General features: G+C 40.2%; 1 protein-coding gene across 1 annotated transcript in view; it reads right to left on the reverse strand.

Moving 5' to 3' along the window:
- Positions 1–18,184, reverse strand: part of FREM3 (FRAS1 related extracellular matrix 3) — an 80,873-nt gene that overhangs the window by 48,350 nt on the left and 14,339 nt on the right. The gene's annotated exons all lie outside the window — the stretch shown is intronic.

Genomic DNA, 18,184 nt, shown 5'->3' on the forward strand with positions numbered 1-18,184 from the left:
CATTTGCTAAATTTCTTTAAGTATTTAGCTTGCTGTATGTGAATAGAGCGAAGACAGAAACTTTTGATTTCCTATGGACTCAATAGAAGTTCCGAAGATGGGTGAAAACATACATTGCAAAAGATCAACGTCCCAATTCTCAAATGCCAAATACTTCAGATAAGATGCCTCAGAGCTTCACTGGAAAGCACCCGAAGCCCGTGATAGGGATGTGCAAATTCAGAGGGAGAGCATGGGATGCTGGCACCTGGAAGGCTTAGAATTCATTTACTAACAGAGGGTAACTTTGCTTTCATTTCAGTGGGTACTGATTAGTAAAGTCATCAACTAAAATACTATACATCTGTTTCTTTTATTCACGAGTTCATGTGACCCGCAAAAGAACTGGTTTCTATATTAATCAGAATTGTGAGCACCTAATAAGGACATTAGAAAATCCTTTGACCTGTGAGAAAGAAATAAAAGGCATCCTAAAATCAAGTCTCTTTCTCTCTATACTTCTTAGAAGATAAAAGAGGAGAGCAAGGTACAGATAGTATAGGGCGAGGGGATCCATTAAGCACTGAATGGAATTGTGTACTTTAATTCAATATTATTATAATTTCATTTCAATGGACCAGTTCTTAGTGCTACATTTATTTTAGTCTCTGAAGAACTAATGGTTTAACATTTTTTTTCTATCTTTTGTATTTTTGCACAAGTCCCCAGCTGCATATAGCATCTCACTGTTTTGTGCTTAATATCAGATGTTGCCAGTTTCCTCCCTGTTTATTTGGTTTTGCTGGTGTGCTCTAAAGACATAAATTTAAAAATAACTAAACTATTCCTTCAAATGGACTTTTTCTTGCCTTTAGAAGAAAATAATAATACATAAGAGTTTTAAAAGCCATGATGAACAATAGAAAATAAAGCTGGGAAATTTAATGGGATATAGAAGTGAAGCCCATTCGGCTTTCTGGACTCAGACCTAGTTTGTGATGACATGGCTAAAGGCACCAAGAAGGTCAGAATCATCGGTAAATATGGAGCCCATTATGGTGCCTCCCTCAGGAAAATGGTGAAGCAAATTGCAATCAGCATGCTAAGTACCCTTGCTCCCTCAGTGGCTAAACCGAGATGAAAGACAAGCTGTGGGGATCTGGCACAGGGATTCCTGCACGAAAACAGCAGCTGCAGCACTTGTGCCGTCACAGCGACATCGGCCATCAGAAGCCTGAGGGAGTTGAAACACCAGCGGGAAGCTCATGGTTTGAAACACTGCGATCCTATCACAAATGAGTTAGTTTATGTAACAACAATGAAAAGAAAACAGTAAGGGAAGGAAGGAAGGAAGGTAAGAGAGAAAAGGAAAATAAAAGAAAGGAAAGAGAAAAAAGAAAGAAATCGTGTTCAGTCCCCTTGGGTATTGTGAGTTGGACAGACTGAGGTGAGGACCATGCATGCTTGCTGTAATTCTGACACCGGTTCCAATGTGTAATTTTTCCAGGACTACCAAGTAATTCTCTGACACCAGCTGGGTGTCCTACAAGTCAACTTACTTCTGATACTCTCTAACCCCGAGATAGCATCCGGTCCCACAGGTTAAGGGCTGTGTCCCACAAGATGGCCTTCACTTTATTTTTTTAAGATTTTATTCATTCATTCATTCATTCATTTATTCATTCATTTATTTGGAGGAGAGTGGGGGGAGGAGGAGAGGGACAAGCAGACTCCTCGCTAAATGCAGAGCCCGATGTGGGGCTCGATCTCACGACCCTGAGATCATGACCTGAGCTGAAATCAAGAGTTGGACGCTTAACTGACTGAGCCACCCAGGCACCCCTGACTTTAGATGCCAGTTACAAGTCCAGGCTGTCACCTGTGTTTCTGACCAGCTGGCTCTAGATGGGAAGTTCCAATGACTCCCTCCTTGGGTTTGATTAATTTGCTAGAGCAGCTCACAGAACTCAGAGAAACATTTTGCTTCCTAGACGACTGGTTTATCAGAGGAGGGTATGACTCGGAAACAGCCAGATGGAAGAGATGTATAGGGCAGGGTACCTGGGAAGGGGTGCAGAGCTCCCGTGTCCTCTCGGGGGCACCGCTCTCCTAGTACCTCTACCTATTCACCAACCTGGAAGCTCTCCTGAGGGACCTTCTGGGTTTCTGTGGAGGCTTCATTACATAGACGTAAGTGATTCAATCACTGGTCAGTGATGATTGATTTGGCCCCTCTTCCCTCCCTGGAGGTTAGGGGGAGGGTAGAGGGGGTGGGAACTGAAAGTTCTAAACACAGGGTTGGCTCCCCTGGCAATCCGCCCCTATCCTTAGGTGCTTTCTGGAGTCACCTCATTAACATAACAAAAGACACCTTTATTGTTCTCACCACAGGAAATTCAAAGGGTTTGAGAAGCTCTGTTCTAGAAATGGGGAGAAGACCAAATGTATAGTCTTACTATACATCACAATATCACACTTGCCTGCTTGTTCTTAATGACATGAAGAGCTCAGAGAAAAGGCGGCAGAGTGGACCCCAGCATCCAGCAAATCAGAAGGTCACCTCTATTTGTTTATATTCTGGGCAGACCTTGCAAGTCATTGGTGGTAAAACTGAAACACAGATGCTCTGACATAATTATTAGAAAGTGGGTCCTGTGTTCGTTTTCTACTGTCATGTAAAAATTGCCACAAACTTAGAAGCTGCATAAAACACATATATATTGTCTTATAGTTGTGGTCGATCAGGAAGACAGACTTGGCTTAGCTGGGTCGGTGTTAGCTGGACTGCATCCTTATTTGCTTCCGAGCTGTTCTGTAGGGATAGACGCTTCTGGGATTTGTCCGGCATAACCGACCACCGGGCCTGCACGTACACAGACCAACTAGGGAATGTTGTTTGTGAGGCTCATGCTGTGTGAATAACCTTGGGAGCCTGGCTATTTAAAATATATTATCTGGCCTCCAGGTCAGAATGGCCCTTCTGTTGTGGATGCCAGGAGCTATAAGTCTTGTCTCACATCCCCTCTGGCCCCAGGCTGGGCTGCTCCCCCAGAATGGAATCAGGAGGAGAGGCAGACACACAGCCCAGAATCCTTGGAAATCTAGAAACATGGTAACATGGAAATGCAGCTCGCTCCTAACTGCACATAGGTGAACAAATGTTTAATTTCAAACCCTGTTATCTGTCCCATAAATATAGCCCTTACGGGGACGGTCAGTTGGAAGTCTCACCTGAGAGGGGAACACTTGGCCCAGGCCTCTCAGTCGGGACCCCAGCCTGGCTGGCTCCACGGGGCTTCCCCAGCTAACGAGTTTGGATGTTGTAAGTACCCAATTGGATGTAACTTTGCCTTATTCTCATCTCTTGCCTACTGTTCCCCTCATCTATGTGTAGATTCCTTTCCTCTTCTGTTTCGATTAGGTTTCTATAATAATAATAATAATAATAATAATAATAATAATAATAATAAAGTGTTCTTTCCTTTTCGAAACCAAAACATGGCTGTTGTGAATCTTTTGTTCCAAACACAAGCTCATTCAGATTATTGACAAAATTCATTTTCCTGTTGTTGTGGGACTGAGGGTCCCAGCTTCATACTGGCTATTGCTGGTTGCTGCCCTCAGCCTCTCGAGGCCTCCTGAACTTTCCTGCCATGTGGGGCTTTCAACAGGTACTTGGCATTGTGGCCGTTTGCTTCTTCAAGGCCAGCAGAGAATCTCTCTAGCAGGTGCTAGCAAGAGAGACACTGATTTAAATTCAGGCTTCAGAACAACAAATTAAATAATCTTTTGTCTACAAATTAACATTTAGGAACTTGGAGTGAAATGAAAAAAGTAATAAAATGGTTGGTAAGAATAAAAGGAAGAGGTAAATTAGAGTGGATCCAATTCTTTCCAATCTCCTAGCTGTACTTACTTTCCATTAAATGCACCCTATATGTTTTGCCATATAATTTATAACCAGGTTCTTCCTAAACAACCGTGAGTAAAGCAATGAGGTCCACTCATCTAGAGTGGCCCTGTGCCCCTTGGCATGTGAAGCTCCCGCCAAAGAGAGGGAAGAGTCAACTTTCCTAACCTTACCATACAACCACCCTTCAAAGAGTATTTCCACACTGGTGTTCTATGACACCGTACTGCTTTGCAGTGAACTGTGCGGGGTATGCTGGGCCTTGTAATGAGACAGGTCAGAGTTAAAGAGATGTAGACGAAGGAATCCGAGCTCGCAGGGAGGAATGGCTGGTGGGAATAGCCCAAGCAGAGCTGCTCCCTCCATTTCTACGCCAGGTGGCCCAGGCAGGGAACCGAGTCCTGGGGCCACAGGCTGTAGCTAGGACCTAAAGCCTCCGTGGAGACCTGACTGTCAGAGACCCCTTCCAAATACCCCTGTTATACCTACACCACGGGGTTCCTGGTTGGGGCTCTTTTTCCCAACAAATGAGTTCACAGGAGAGAAAAATCAGAGCTGCAAAGGAAAATCAATTTAAGGCTTGAAAGGTGAAATTGTGTAGAAAAAAAAATCACTCTTTCATGCTTAAGTAATTACAGAAAATGTGTCTGCCAGCATGACGCCATTTTATCAGAAAACCACCCAGGTGAAATAGTTACGGAAATGGCATGACCAGTCCCAACACTGTCACACGTGAGCAAACAAGAGAAGAGAAACGTTGCAGGCGGATGAAACCGTCGTCAGTGGTTCGTAAAATTGGAGTGTTTCACATCTAAAGAGTACTCTCTCATGGATATCTCCTCAGGGCTCTAAAACTAACATTTAGGAGGGTTTCCGATTAGCTGTTTCTGTCAACTTAACTTTTGAACTACAAGGCGAAGGTTTAGCTTTTGTGACATGCTACGCAGGCCTAAGCATGTAACAGGTAGTTCCAGATCTTTCACTTTGAGCAAGAGATAAGAGAACTCTCTGGCATCTGAGAAGTTCTAAATTAAAGAAACCATACATCTGTTAAACCCGTTATTTCTCAAACTTTTTCAAACACGGGATTTTTGTTTTTTCTTTTAACACAACAACATCTTTTAACAACTACTTCTATGGGGTTTCATTCAGGAAGTACCATTTAAATTATTTTGAAGTCATGCCACAGCCATATGAAAAAAAAATTCATTCCATCACTACTTCTCAAACCTCACACCAAAATAACCGTAAGGACATATCATAGTGAACTTGTCCTGAGGAGGGGGGAGAACCAGGGTCCTGGGGCATAGCTAGAGGCCGTGAGCTTTGAAGTCTTAGAGATGTCTTAAAACTTCCCTGTGAATTTTGTAGTCTGCTTCATAATAGAAAAACTTGTGTGTTAATGGAAGGTAAAACTGCTCAGGGGATCTGTGCCAAGTTTACTGAGTCTTCCCACACGCCCCCAAGCTCATGGACACAAACCCTGTATTAAGGACAGGTATTACTTGCAATAAGCATTATTGAAGTTATGAAGTCGCTATAGAAAACAGACTACGATCTTAGGTGACTGAGCCTCTCTCCTGCACCACACTACAGATTTCTCAGCCTCTTATAAGTACAAATTTGAAAACGACTGATTTGTGCACACTTAAAAAGTACCTAGCCCTGGGGCTCCTGGGTGGCTCAGTCAGTTAAGCGATGGGCTCTGGATTCCGGCTCAGGTTACGATCCCGGGGTCCTGGGATGAGCCCGCGTCAGGCTCCATGCTCGACAGGGAGTCAGCCTGAGGATTCTCTCTCTCTTTGCCCCTCCCTCCACCTCTCAAATAAATACATAAATCTTAAAAAAAAAAAAATGCCTAGCCCTAACATGTGTTTTCAAAGGAAATTCAGTTAATTTCCTATTAGTTGACACTCATTATTAGTCTTCCAACTGAAATAAAAGGTTCCTCAAGGCATCAATGACAGCACATATTAAGCCCCGGGTTCTCTCTCTCTTTTTTTTTTTTAAGATTTATTTATTTTGAGAAAAAGAGAGAGAGAGAGAGAGAGAGAGAGATCATGTGAACGGGGGGAGGGGCAGAGGGAGAGGCAGAGAATCTCTGGCCCACTTCCCGCTGAGAGCAGAGCCCCATGCAGGGCTCAATCCCCTGACCCCGAGATCATGACTTGAAACCAAGAGTTAGTTGCTCAACTGACTGAGCCCCCCAGGCGCCCCTCCCCTTGCCCTGGATTCTTAAAACTTAGGGGAAGGCTTCCACTCCTAGGTATATATCTGAGAGAAATGAAAACATACACTCACACAAACACTTGCTTGTGACTGCTCCTAACATTATTCATAACTTCAAAAAGTGGAAACAAGTCAAATGTCCATCAGTTGATGAATAAATAAAAAATGGTATATACATATAATAGAATATTATTCATCCAGAAAAGGAGTAATGTACTGATACATGTTACAATGTGGATGAACTTTGAAAACATTACGCTAAGTGAGAGAAACCAGACAACAGACCACACATTCCATGATTCCATTTATACGAAAAGTTCACAATAGTCCAATCTACAGACAGAAAGTAGGTTAGCGGTCGGCAAGGCCTAGAGTGGGAAAGCAGGGTGGGGAAAATGAGAGTGACGACAAGTAGGTATGGGTTTTTTTCTGGGGCAATGAAAATGTTAGAAAACTAGATGGTGGTGACGGTTGTATATCCTGGGAATGTATTAAAACCACTGAATGGTATACTTTAAATGGCTGAATTGTATAATATATGAATTATGTCTCAATAAAGGTATTAAAATATTGTATTTACATTTCATATATTTCTATGTACTTCTATTTCATGTAAATAGATAGATTTTGTAAAAAACAAAACAAAAACTGAGGGGCAAGGGAAGCCCCAGGAAGGGCTGATTATATTCAACAATGCAAAACATAAAATAACTTAGCAGGGACTTGTTTAGCTGTACAGATTTTCTGCTGTTTGCAATTAAAGGCACAAGGGAAAACCAAGCTTTATGTATTCAATCCACAAAATGAAATCCAACAGGAGATACTAGAATTCTGCCTTTTTTTTTTTTTTAAGATTTTATTTATTTATTCGACAGAGATAGAGACAGCCAGCGAGAGAGGGAACACAAGCAGGGGGAGTGGGAGAGGAAGAAGCAGGCTCATAGCGGAGGAGCCTGATGTGGGGCTCGATCCCAGAACGCCGGGATCACGCCCTGAGCTGAAGGCAGACGCTTAACCGCTGTGCCACCCAGGCGCCCTGCTAGAATTATTTCATACCTTGACTATTTATTGCAGCAAATGAATCACATTTTACATTCCCTTAGTCATATTCAATTATACTGTTTCTGCAAACACATTCACATTTGTCAAGTAACATATTAATCACATATGTACTTGTTTGTGTAATAATGGTTCTCAGAAAGCCTAAGCCTTCTTTTCTCCATAAAGTAGGTTAACGTAACTGAAAATTCTTGAACTTCTTTCCATAAGAATAATCCCCCTTAGACCTACTAAGATTATGCTGGATATCCAATAGATTTCAATAAAGCAGTTAACAGCATTCTTATAATTTTTTTTAAAGATTTTATTTATTTATTTGAGAGAGAGAGTACAAGAGCGTGCACAAGCAGGAGGAGTGTCAGGCAGAAGGAGAAGCAGGCTCCCCGCTGAGCAGGGAGCCCGGGACTTGATCCCAGGACCCTGGAATCATGACCTGAACCAAAGGCAGACACTTAACTGACTGAGCCACCCAGGCATCCCATGCATTCTTACAATCTTAGGCCTAGAAGGGCCCTTGGAGACGAACAATTCAACTTCTTCATTTTTCAGAGAAGGACCAGCCCTCCATCAGGGAGCTAGCGGGCACTCGGTTCTCCTGATTCCCAGGCGTGTACTCTCCCGCTAAGCCTATCTCCAAATGGTAATTCATGATAGCAACGATGACACTGAATAAGGTTTAATCAGTTCCTGAAGCACTGATCTCAATCACAGTACTTTCCAGTTGTATAGTTTATAAAGGGCTTTCAGAAACGTAATTTATTACAGTCTCATCACATCCCACAAACCAGACAGAAATCAGCGTCTCTATTTTGGACAGAGTGTCAAAAAGGTGGTAAGATTTGCCCAAGACCATAGCGCTTGTAAGTACTGGCTCTGGAATGAGAACTTGACACTCAACATTTCCAAGCCGAACTCATTATTCCTTGCCACCAGGTTCTCATGTTAGAAAGCTCCTGGGCATGTCTTTGTTTTAGGTGATACAAACAAAATTTACGGAACATGAAGTGTTTATGAAGTGAACAGTCCCCTTTAGGAGAACTGCAAAATGGGGTGGAAGACAAGAAGTTTTTTGCTGTTGTTTTTAAAGATTTTAATTAATTAATTTAGTTAGTTAGTTAGCAGGGGGAGGAGCAGAGGGGAAGGGAGAGAGGGAATTCCAAACAGACTCCACACTGAGCGCAGAGCCCGACCTGGGGCTCAATCTCACTACTCCTGACATCATGACCTGAGCCAAAACCAAGAGTTGGACGCTTAAGCAACTGAACCACCCAGGCTCCTGGGCAAGAAGCTTTTATAGGATAAAGACCAAGGAATGGGGCACCTGGGTGGCTCTGTTGATTAAGCGTCTGTCTTTGGCTCAGGTCATGATCTCAGGGTCCTGGGATTGAGCCCCATGTCCATCATCCATCAGGCTCCCTGCTCAGCGGGAAGCCTGCTTCTCCCTCTCCCTCTGCCCCTCCCCCTTGCTTGCTTGTGTGCTCTCTCTTAAAATAAATAAAATCTTAAAAAAAAAATAAAACAGTATTTAAGAATAAAGACCAAGAAAGAAAGAAATGGAGACTATCTGATTGGCTGGGGCCATGTAGTCAACTTTGTTTGGGTGAGACGGCTCAGAGTTGGTTTGGCATTTGGAGACTGGATGACTGGGTACACTGTATTTCTGGTCAAGCGGAGCGTTTGCAGGGACATGAAAGTTATCTAAGTTTGGGCTCCCTGATGTGGCACCCTGGGCAGAAGCAGCTCCACCTCTGGCCTAGAAATTTATGTCAACAGTCCCCCTTTTTGATTATTCTCTTGACCATTCAAGAGGTTTGATCAAAACTATCAGTCTTAGCATGGCTCTCAGTTACCACTGCCTCTTCGGGTCTCAGTGTAGTTTGTACAAAAGGCAGTATTAATTAGGTTTGCATTCTTAGAGCTGGTTATGTTTTCTGTTCTCTTTTATTGTTCCAGTGGGAGATGGACCATCTGTCACTGGCCAATGGCTGCTCACATGCATTTAAAACTTTGAGAGAACACAGCATATAGGGAGATAATAATTGTTAGAAAGGAAACACCAGGCATCACTCTTGACTTCCTCTCTTTACTCCCTCAAATTCACGAACTGTCAATTCTAGCTCCTACAAATCAAAAATAATCTATCCACTTCTCTCCACACTTGTTTCTACCACTTAAGCTTATAACAACATTGTTTCTCACTTCCTTTGCTTCAATCTCTCCCTTTCTACTTTTGTTTCTACCTGCGGTCTATTCTCTATAATGCAAAGTTATGTGCACAGAGCACCTGGTAATCGTGTCACCGCTCTGAACTTTTACTGTCTCTTCATCACCTTCAGGATAAAGTCTGTTGACACATTTAGAACATCCTTCCTGGTCTGGAGCCTGCTCACTGCCTCAGCTCCCTCCACAGCCTCTGCTCTCTGTCTACGCGGTCAGAGTGAGCTCACACAGTCCCCAGATTTCCTCTGCTCTTTCTTGCTGTTATGCCTCTTTTCTATTCCCTTCATCTGGCTAAATCCCACTCATTCGGGTCTCAGCTTAGATTGTCGCTTTCTTAGAAGCTTCGTTTGAGTTCTGGATAAGATGCCTTGCACATTTGTTCTCAGAACAATCGAAGCTGACTCTTACTATAGCATTTACCCTCCCATTTAACTTATCCCCCATTGGACTGTAAGTTCCTTGACAGGAGGGACTGTGTCTCTTTTCCTGCCATATCCCATTAGCCTGGTAGATAACAGGAACTCCATAAACATTTGCTAATTAAATGAATGATACTTATGTCAGAAGAGTACTATGCCATTTCTGCAATTTGAGTCCAAGTTCTTCCTATGTGTTTCTTCTCATGGTTGGTGGCAATCGTACTCTGAATCCTAAACACCCGAATTAAGTGGCTACAATGTATTTCCCTTTGTAAAAGGCAGAGCTGAATCGAACCTGTGCATAACTGGCGCGGTCATGCTGACCGATACTGTTTAAAGGTTACGTGGCTTCTGTTTGGAGCAACGAAAGTTTTGAAAATATAGAGTGATGATGGTTGCACAAGACTGTGAATGAACGTATTTCATGATGTTTTAAATTGACTATAGTTCTACATGAGAGATGCAAATTGTTGAAGCTTTTATATTTTTTATTCTCTTTTCAGAACTCCAATATAACTGATTGATAAATCAACCACATTTGAGGAGCTATCTAGTTTTTCTTTTCTTTTTTTAAAGATTCTACTTATTTGACAGAGAGTACAAGAAGGGGGAGCAGCAGAGGGAGAGGGAGATGCAGGCTCCCCGCTGAGCAAGGAGCCCGACGTGATGCTCGATCCCAGGACCCTGGGATCATGACCTGAGCCGACAGCAGACGCTTAACCGACTGAGCCACCCAGGTACCCCTACTATATGGCTTTTCAAAATATACTCATCTAACTAGCCCTTATGCTTTGGTATACTGAAGGCCTGAACTTATACTTACCCACTGAAGTGTGTATTACGTTTTCTCAACATGTTTGTTGGTAAAGATGCCTATTATGTTATCATCTGAGAAAATCTGGTTCTGAAAGCATTTTTGAAGTTTAGTCATTGGTCTAGTTCAGCTGTACTGAATTTCCAAGATAATGCAAAATCACTATTTTTATGATTGCCCATTTCAGTTCTAGACATCAAACACTTGCCAGGATTTTACAGATTTAAATTAGTTTGCTTAGAGAAAAGAGAAGCCAGCGTGCAGAGTTCTTGACATTTTTTTGTTTGTGCCGTGAAAGTGCTTAGGCAATCTGTGGAAGCCTCTGGTCCCCTTCTTTCAACTGTTTCTGAATGTATATGCGAAAATGCACAGAATTATGTAAAACTCAATTGTATTAAAAATGCAATTGTCAGAATATTCAAAAATTTTCTGAAGCTGTTATGGAAAACAATTTGGTGGTTACTGAAAAAAAAAACTAAGCATAGAATTAGCATATGAGACCTATCAATTCTACTCTTAGGTATATACCTAATGGAATTAATTATTCACAATAATGAAAAGTTAGAAACAAGGTATCTGTCAACAGGTGAATGGAAAAACAAAACATAGTATATGCACACAGTGGAATATTATTCAGCCATAAAAAGGAAGTACTGATACATCTGATACTGATGTGTGGATGAACTTCCAAGACATCATGTTCGTGAAATAAGCTGGACACAAATGGACAAATATTGTATGGCTCCACTCATATGAAATATACAGAAAGACAAATTTATAGTGACAGAAAGGAGATTAGAGGTTACCAGGGACTGGGGGAAAGGGAGAGTGGGAAATTACTGTTGAATGTTTAGAGAGTTTCTGTTTGGGATAAATATAAAATTTTGAAAATAGTGGTGATGGTTGCATGATACTGTGAATGCAATTAGTGCCACTGAATTATATGTGTAAAACTGGCTAAAACAACGAATTTATGCTCTCTGTATTACTACAGTCTAAAAAATTAATAATATACCCAAACCCATTGAATTGGGCACTTTAAATGGATGGATATGAATTATTGCGGTATGTGAATTATCTCATACGGCTATTAAAACAAGAAATTTCCGATAGTAATTACCACCAAAATTTCAAAGTAATGACGAATATAAAGGATACTTTGACATCTCTACACTTCCTATAACTTGACATTAAAATATCTATTATTTCTACTGATTACGAAGCCAAAAGTGCTGCTGGTCGTGTTATCGTTCATTGGCTACATTTATAATTGGGGGGAAAGCTATATTTTAGGTGGAGGTTAGTAAAAATAAAGATACCTTTTTTTTTCATTCAAGTTCACTGAACCTCTGAATTCTATCTACAGATCTCTTAAGATCTACAGATTTATTTTATAGAAAAGAAACTACAAAGGAGAAAAATTGGATTTGCCTTTGATGTCTTTAATTCATCTACATACATAATTCTGGGTGCTGAGACTCTGATGTGGGGCAGCATTTATGCATTTAAAAAAGGAAATGGGAAATCTTTACAGGTCTTCCCCCATATAATCACTGAGCTCCAGCAGTTCTACGCAGTCACTTAAAAGGACTAGGAAGTCATTGTCTCCAGAAAGCTATTATCTTCTCTCTTCATGCTGTGCCAACTGGTGCATATCCCACTTTTCTTTCACCACAGGAAGCAGAGACCACAGCCATTTTCAGTCTCTCCTAATTGCTTCCACGGAGGACCTCAACCGGCTCTCTCCTGAGCAAAGATGCTTCCAGCTATAACTCGACAACTCCACCCAGGGCCTGTCCTGAGCACCGCTGAGTGTCTGCCCGGATGATTAATGAGAGGACAGCTAGCTCCTCGAAGCTCATCATGGGAACGAAACTTTTTACATGGCTGATCTCAAAGGGATTCAATTTCCCTCCCTTCAGTAGGATTTTATTTTCTAGCAGATGTTTCTAGCGCTCTTGGCTTTTTTGGGTGGACATCATAACACCTCGTTCTGTTTCAAAGAATTTTTACTTGTAACCATAACAGATTGCACCCCTTCCTCAACACATTTGCTAGATATAATGAAGGTCAGGTATCAAGAATGTTCTCATTACAAGATGTAGGGATTGCTTTAATGACAGTATTGTTATCCTTTTTCAAACACTTTCTCAATAAGTACACCCATGGACATTATGGTTTCTGGACACTGCCTCGGAGAATGGAAAAGAAGGCCTAAGGAGGATTATGTAAATAAAGTCACAGGTGGAGGATATTGCAGGGCTGCGGAAAGAACCAAGAGGAATATGATAAGCATTCAGAGCTAATTTTATAAGTTGTGCAGAAGAAAGTAAAAGCAAATGAGGAAGAAAACGAGGATAGAAGGTGAAAGGAGCAGTAGACAGAAGAGAGGAAAAGCCGAAAACTGGGCTACCAAAGACAGCACTAACAAAGGATGTGGAGGCTCCGGGGGTCCCTCTGCTTGTGCCTCCCGGTGTAACAATACATTCCCGAGTTCACTTTCTTAATCTATCGTCAAAAAAGAAACCTGAAAGCCAAACATTCTACTTGCGCACCCTATTTCTAATAACATACCTAATGAACAAAACACTGTGATCCTTGATCATTTTAGCAGTTATCCCTTACCCTCAGTGTTGGCTTGAGATGTCAAGGGGCTGAAATCCCACGGCTACGGCGTTTCTGGTTTTGCGCTGCTCCCAGGGCACAGCCTCTGGAAACCGACCGGGTTAAGCGCCACGGACGTTCAGCGTGTTTTACTACCTGCTTTCCTGCCAAGGAGGGCAGGGTTGCATATCCATTCTGCACTTCTTACATATGTTTTGTTTCTCTGTCAGTTTCTCATAAATCTGGGCTGAGAGCGTGCAGATGCATATATGCCTGTTCATTCCCACTTTTTGTAAATTACTTCAGGGAAGTCCGAGTCACTATCATACCTAGAGACAATGTGTCTGGGTCCTGATGGAGAATGATGAGCAAAATGCCCGGCAGCCCAACTTATTTGAAGCTCGACAGAGTGCAATCTGTTGATAATTTTTCTATTAAGAATATTGTCTTCAGTGACTCTGGTCATTCGAAACTATAGATGAGTCGTCTGACCTAAGTTGAAACACTGAGTTCTGATTTCTAAAAGTGGCAATGGCATCGTTCAGTCATTTGTGCTTCTTGCCTTCCTTACACTGAAGGGCTTGCCTGTACGCCTGTGACTATATAAACAGCAGCTTCCAGATATTTCCTATAATTTCTGTTTTAAATATCTTTTGCCTTCCAGAGAAACATGTGATTTTTGGACAAAGAGTCGGTCAATACATAAGGATAATTTTAATACTGACTTAATTTCATAAGGATTAGGATTTTGTGATGGTCTTATTCTTCCATATGCCTCCCTAGAATGTTCAAGGGCTAACAACAGTAATAATAATTTCACTCAATGTCACCGAGACTTGAAGACTGTGTGTAAAAATACTATTTTTAATCTATAGAATGGGGGATAATATCTATCTCATGATGATGCTGTGAACATGCAATGAGAGGCAAGATACTGAAATATCCAGCATAAGACCTGGGACGAGACAGATGTTCAATAAATGACGAGTCTGAATTTGAAATCAGAGTATTTTCCCTCATTATCAAGAAGATGGATACACGTTAACTAGCCATTCCAAATGAGTCAAAATATTTTTCTCGTTTTAGAGAGCTCTGTGTGTTCATCTATACCTCGTAAACTAATATACATATATGTGCGTATACACACATATGTATTTGTTTTCTTATAATTATCTATTAATTAGGTACATGTGTTATGTACACAGAATTTAGGATCTAATCTGGAGGCTGTCAAATTTTATTTTAAATCGGTCCCTGAAGTGATTATTTAAGAGGCTGTTTACATAACACAAGACAAAAACAGCTTGGCTGTTTTTAAGCAATAAATTCTCTTTTCAAGCAATAAAATGTTTCTTAAATTGATGTATGTGGTAATGAGGATATTTAGCAACTGGAAGATGAGAAACTGGAGATACACAATAACGTGATCTAAACGAGACACTCCCTGAATACAGTAGGTATTGATTTACTAGTCGAGAATACTAAGAGAGCATCGTTCATAGTATTTCTTGGCTTTCAAAAACATTTTCTCCTTTCATTAATCATCTTTGTGAAGTGTGATTATTTTCTTGTACCAGGGCTTTCCTAGGTTACTGCATGCTCAACCTGGCTTTCTATTTTTATACGTGGAATTGCACAGTTTAAAAAATAGAGTATGGTTCAAAAAATAAGCCTGTCTTTTATTTTATGGGGAGAAAAATATGAACAAAATGCTTTCATGCAAATACTCAAAGATAAAGAGACCAAAGCCATTTCTCTTTGAGGTTGTTTGCTGTGGATCATAAACTCCAAAATACATTTAGTTTTTAATTTCAAAAGTCTCCTCCCAAATTATCCACAACTATGATCAATGTTATTTTTTGAATCACAACTATGACTAAGCATACAGCCTCTACAAATCATAAAATGAATTTGAGATTTGGTCATTTTTTCATGAATTTGTATTTATCTTTTTATTCAACCACTATGATTTGAGCACCTATCACATGCCAGGTGTCGTCGGGGAGCATGTCAATTCTAGCACAGATTATGATCAGGATTACATGATTTGATTGAGCGTATCAATTTAATTAGCCAGATTATCTCCTCTATTTCTTTACCTGGCATACATAGCCCCAACTACAATTCTAAAGAGCTCCCATTTCCATAAAGATTAAAAATCAGACAATAAGTAAATAAAATTTATCTGCCATCTCCCAGACCTCCAGGACTTTAAACATTAATGGAAGACATAATTACAGCAAGACGTATGTGTGTGTGCTAACATTTGCTTATGTAAAAACAATTTTTGTTTTCATGTGGAATAGGACTATGGATGGGAACAGGAGAGAATTTTTGCTTTTTATTTTATACTCTTTTGTACTATTTGGATATTGTACTTATTTATACTATTTTGTACTTTTTGAATATTTGTACTGTTTGTGCACATATTTTTAGTTTTAAAAAATGTGGCCGAAAACATTAGGGGTGTTTTAGCACCAACAGAATAAAATGGAGAACTGAGAAAATCATCTGGAAATCATTTCACTTTTACCTCAGTATCTGCAGAACTTTTATCTCAAATCCCCACCTAATTTTCTATGTGGAAACTAAGTAAGAAATTCTACTTGTTATTAAAGTATATGAACAAAGCAGCTATGTTTCTCAAACATGGGCAAGCTGTTGTCAAAGAAAAAAAAAGGTATGGGACTTGTCTAGGATTAAGAGGTTTAAAAGTGTTCCTACACTATGAATAAGGTTAAGAGTCAAGCACCCAGTACTGATGTACAATATTTTATAAAATGTGACTTAGACTCAGCCCTTCTGTGTGTCATGTAAATGGATGAGGTTGTCACCTTGCGGTGGTCCTCATGACCCCATTGACTAGTGAGCTAGAAATTAGCAAAACTTCTTTTGACCTGTACTCAGAGAAGCAGACCATCTTGGGACAGTTCACTGTACCTGTGACTTTAGACTTAATTCTAAATTGCAGACTCAGTCCTTGCAAGTTCAGCATGGCAGACCTCAAAAACCCCCAAAACAGAGACTCCTCCAGAGTCTGCCCTGGCAGAGCCAAGGAAGCAAGAAATCTGGAGGGTTTCTGGGAGCACCTACAGCAGAGAAGGCTTTGCTCATTTTTTTTCTTTGCTCATATTTTTTAACTGATAAGGATTAATAGTTAATTTTTGGAATAAACTGCTCTCACATTTTCTATCTGAACTACATGTCTGTCTTGTACCCTCGTACGAGAAAGCCTTGTATGTCTGAAGCAATGATGAATTTAGGGAAAAGTTAGAATGTTTTCGACATGCAAATATCCAGGTTAAATGAGCAATTTCACTGCTAAGAAAAGGTCTGCATTCACAACTATAGGAAAAGAGTCAGTTCATGGCAGCTTTGAACATGAGAGAGAAAAGATATAGCCATATATATGTAAAAATAATTTTTGGTTTACATAGCCATAAAATAAAATATTATATAGCTGTTTACAAAGGATAAAGCAGGTAAGGTAGATCTGTTTGTGCTGGGTTAGTGTATGTCTGGATATAGATGTACATTAAACAAAAGGCTCAGAGCCAAGCGCAAAAAATAATCTCTTTTGTGTAAATAAAAAGGATATACATATATTTTCTGCTATGTGATTAAGTTTTTTTTTTTTTGAAAGAAAACAGAAGGAACGAGTTCTCTTTTGGTAAAGAGACTAAGTATCAATGCACAGTTTATTATTATTCTTTAACTACGTACATGTATTTATTTTTAAAAAATATTTATAGCAAGGTATCTGGTGGAGGAATTACTGGCCATTTAAAAAATTTTAGACTATTTATGTTAAAAGTACCCATACAGTCAGGTATTTTAATGCAGAATTGTAGACTTGAAGCTTTCAGCTGGAAGTCTAATTAGCAAGGCTAAGAACAAGGTTTAAATAGTGTGACATGAAGGTAGTTTTCACTGTTGTTCCTACCATTCTGCCATGCATCGAATGCACTCCTAAAAAGGACTCAGTAGTGGAGGTTGTGAAAAGGTGTCTCCATTTCTAAAAGAATTAGTTTGTAGCAAAATATTACTGTGGGACAGTTACACTCCAGGTATGGCCTCCAAACAGAGATAGGAAATATGGCTGACGTGACTGTCTAGACAGTTTGTAAGGTAATCCAAATATAAGGACCTCTTCCATTTTTTTTTAAAATAATCAATTGTTTCAGTATGAAAGTGAAAAAATCAAATTAAATCACAAATGACATAAAGGGAAGATTACCTAGCATATTTCACAAAGGAGAGGGGATGACATTAAGTTTTGCTTAGCATGGTATGAGCACACCCAAACCTTCTAGCTTTTTCCGATACCTTGTGATCCTGAACTAATTCTTCCACAGACTGAGCATGGGGACACCGGTGGTGAGCCTTTTCTGTCCCTCTAGCTGTCTGCTCCATTGCCTCTGGACCGGCCTTGGTTATAGCTTGCCAAGAGTTAACAATTCATTTCTGGTCGTGGTATGAAGGAATAATAGATACAAGAAAGAAGGGTCAGCAGCAAATATAACCGTTGATTCCTTCCCGCCTGAGAAGAACCCACAGGTCCTCCTTTGTTTGGATTCTTAAATCCATTACATGATTATGGGGGACTTTTTGAATTATTTATAAGCCAGACAACATGTTTAGCTATTTAAATCAATATTATGGATCCAAGTTGGTTGTGATGTAGTCCAGTGTTCTTTTTTCTTAAATGGAAATTGCTTTTTGTTTTTTCTCTGATAGTAGTGTTCATTGTAAAGCATTTACACAAGAAAATGTAAAGAAAAGTCGAAAGAAATAAAGATAACTTAAAATCTATCACTGCCATTATAAACCATTTTTAACATCTCGCTACATATACTTTAGACTTTTTCCTATGTCTGTCTATATATAGGCAGGTATACCTGAAAATGCAATCATCCTTTACAACTTTACACAGTTTTCTACTTGGTTTTC

The sequence above is a fragment of the Ursus maritimus genome, unplaced genomic scaffold (assembly GCF_017311325.1).
Source record: "Ursus maritimus isolate PB19 unplaced genomic scaffold, ASM1731132v1 scaffold_11, whole genome shotgun sequence".
In the NCBI taxonomy this organism is placed as follows: Eukaryota; Metazoa; Chordata; class Mammalia; order Carnivora; family Ursidae; genus Ursus; species Ursus maritimus.